Consider the following 2,918-nt stretch of genomic DNA (forward strand, 5'->3'; position numbering starts at 1 on the left):
CACTGTGGCTCCTCTCTGCAGCAGCCAGGAGCCACCCTGCATGATGAGCCTCACACACCCACCACACTGTGGCTCCTCTCTGCAGCAGCCAGGAGCCACCCTGCATGATGAGCCTCACACACACCCACCACACTCTGGCTCCTCTCTGCAGCAGCCAGGAGCCACCTGCATGATGAGCCTCACACACCCACCACACTGTTGGCTCCTCTCTGCAGCAGCCAGGAGCCACCACTGCATGTCGAGCCTCACACACCCACCACACTCTGGCTCCCTCTCTGCAGCAGCCAGGAGCCACCCTGCATGATGAGCCTCAACACACCCACCACACTCTGGCTCCTCTCTGCAGCAGCAGGAGCCACCTGCATGATGAGCCTCACACACCCACCACACTGTGGCTCCTCTCTGCAGCAGCCCAGGAGCCACCCTGCATGTCGAGCCTCACACACCCCACCACACTCTGGCTCCTCTCTGCAGCAGCAGCCCAGGAGCCACCCTGCATGTCGAGCCTCACACCACCCACCACACTCTGGCTCCTCTCTGCGCAGCAGCCAGAGCCACCCTGCATGTCGAGCCTCACACACCCACCACACTCTGGCTCCTCTCTGCAGCAGCCCAGGAGCCACCTGCATGATGAGCCTCACACACCCACCACACTGTGGCTCCTCTCTGCAGCAGCCCAGGAGCCACCCTGCATGATGAGCCTCACACACCCACCACACTGTGGCTCCTCTCTGCAGCAGCCCAGGAGCCACCCTGCATGTCGAGCCTCACACACCCACCACACTCTGGCTCCTCTCTGCAGCAGCCAGGAGCCACCCTGCATGATGAGCCTCACACACCCACCACACTCTGGCTCCTCTCTGCAGCAGCCCAGGAGCCACCCTGCATGATGAGCCTCACACACCCCACCACACTGTGGCTCCTCTCTGCAGCAGCCCAGGAGCCACCCTGCATGTCGAGCCTCACACACCACCACACACTCTGGCTCCTCTCTGCAGCAGCAGGAGCCACCCTGCATGATGAGCCTCACACACCCACCACACTGTGGCTCCTCTCTGCAGCAGCCAGGAGCCACCCTGCATGATGAGCCTCACACACCCACACCACACTCTGGCTCCTCTCTGCAGCAGCCCAGGAGCGACCCTGCATGTCGAGCCTCACACACCCACCACACTGTGGCTCCTCTCTGCAGCAGCCAGGAGCCACCCTGCATGATGAGCCTCACACACCCACACACACTGTGGCTCCTCTCTGCAAGCAGCCCAGGAGCCACCCCTGCATGTCGAGCCTCACACACCCCACCACACTGTGGTCTCCTCTCTGCAGCAGCCAGGAGCCACCCTGCATGATGAGCCTCACACACCCACCACACTCTGGCTCCTCTCTGCAGCAGCCAGGAGCCACCCTGCATGATGAGCCTCACACACCCACCACACTGTGGCTCCTCTCTGCAGCAGCCAGGAGCCACCCTGCATGTCGAGCCTCACACACCCACCACACTCTGGCTCCTCTCTGCAGCAGCCAGGAGCCACCCTGCATGTCGAGCCTCACACACCCACCACACTGTGGCTCCTCTCTGCAGCAGCCCAGGAGCCACCCTGCATGTCGAGCCTCACACACCCACCACACTGTGGCTCCTCTCTGCAGCAGCCAGGAGCCACCCTGCATGATGAGCCTCACACACCCACCACACTCTGGCTCCTCTCTGCAAGCAGCCAGGAGCCACCCTGCATGTCGAGCCTCACACACCCACCACACTCTGGCTCCTCTCTGCACCCAACAGTGTGCCCCCTCACTTACCCTTGCATATTTGGAGGAGTACGGGTCCTCAAAGAGCGCCCCACATGCGCTTCTGCCAGCGCCTCCAGGTGTGCCTCCAGTCGGCAGGGTGGTCCCCATGCCCGTGCGGCGCGTGCAGCCTCTTGCTCGCCTCACCGTCCAGCTCCTCGTCCCCGGCCCCCGGTGTGGTCCTCCCCGTCCTCCCCGTCCTCCCCGTCCTCCGGGGGCCCCCCGCCGAAGCTGTCAGCGCCTCCTCGGCGTCGCGGTGCTGCCGGTAGTTCATCCAGCAGCAGGGCTCCACGTCCATCTCGTCGATGCCCCAGAAGGCCAGCTCCTCCTCGTACAGCGGGCCGCACACGTCGGCCGGGCAGTGCAGCTTGCCGGTGCGGTAGTAGTTGAGGATGTGGGCAGAACACGCCCGGGTGTGCGGTCGAAGAAGAACTCGTCGGTCTTGGCGTGAAGGAAGGAAGGAATGATTGAAAACTTTATTGAACAGATTGCAGAATGGGTACAATACACAGTACGGCTCAATACACACAATTGGTACCCTTTCACTGCCACACGACAGAAGGTTAACCCTTTACTATCACACAACCGACGGCGGATGCTCCATCAATGATGTATGTATTGTCAATGATGTAATGTATTGTCACAGTGAAAGGGTTAACCGGCTATCGTGTGGCAGTGAAAGGGTTAAGGGGATGCAGACCCAGAGAAAGACGTTTGGCTTGTTTACATCATTTTCAATTCATAGTGACATTTATGACATACATGACAACATACATGACATACAGGTATACAGTACTGTTACCCAGAGATCCTTGACAGAGAGTATATACATCTGATGGGGAGGAGACTGTACATTAGGAGGGGGTGGGTGGAGGGGGGGGTGAGGGATATATACATCTGATGGGAGGAGACTGTACATTAGGAGGGGGTGGGTGGAGGGGGGGGGGGGATATATACATACGGTGGCATCGTAGTCGAAGTGTGCGTGCGCGTCCGGCTCCGCTAGCCAGGCCAGGCGCGTGTCGGCAGGGTGCGCAGGGTGCTCCGGTACGTCTGGTGGCGGATGCCGCCCACGTTGATCACCACCACCGCTCGGTCTCCTCGCTCGCCCGCTCCCTCGTCGCCGTCAC

At 61.2% G+C, this 2,918-nt stretch overlaps 1 pseudogene across 1 annotated transcript; it reads right to left on the minus strand.

The window, feature by feature from the left end:
• Positions 1 to 1,828: 1,828 nt before the first annotated feature.
• On the minus strand, positions 1,829 to 2,910 carry LOC311248195 (voltage-gated potassium channel KCNC1-like; annotated as a pseudogene). The gene is made up of 2 exons: positions 2,750 to 2,910; positions 1,829 to 2,229 (listed from the first exon to the last, which is right to left on the minus strand). The product of its transcript is annotated as a voltage-gated potassium channel KCNC1-like (transcript).
• Between the last annotated feature and the right edge of the window lie 8 nt (positions 2,911 to 2,918).

This window comes from Notolepis coatsorum, assembly GCF_963971535.1.
Source record: "Notolepis coatsorum genome assembly, contig: SCAFFOLD_3720, whole genome shotgun sequence".
Taxonomy (NCBI): Eukaryota; Metazoa; Chordata; class Actinopteri; order Aulopiformes; family Paralepididae; genus Notolepis; species Notolepis coatsorum.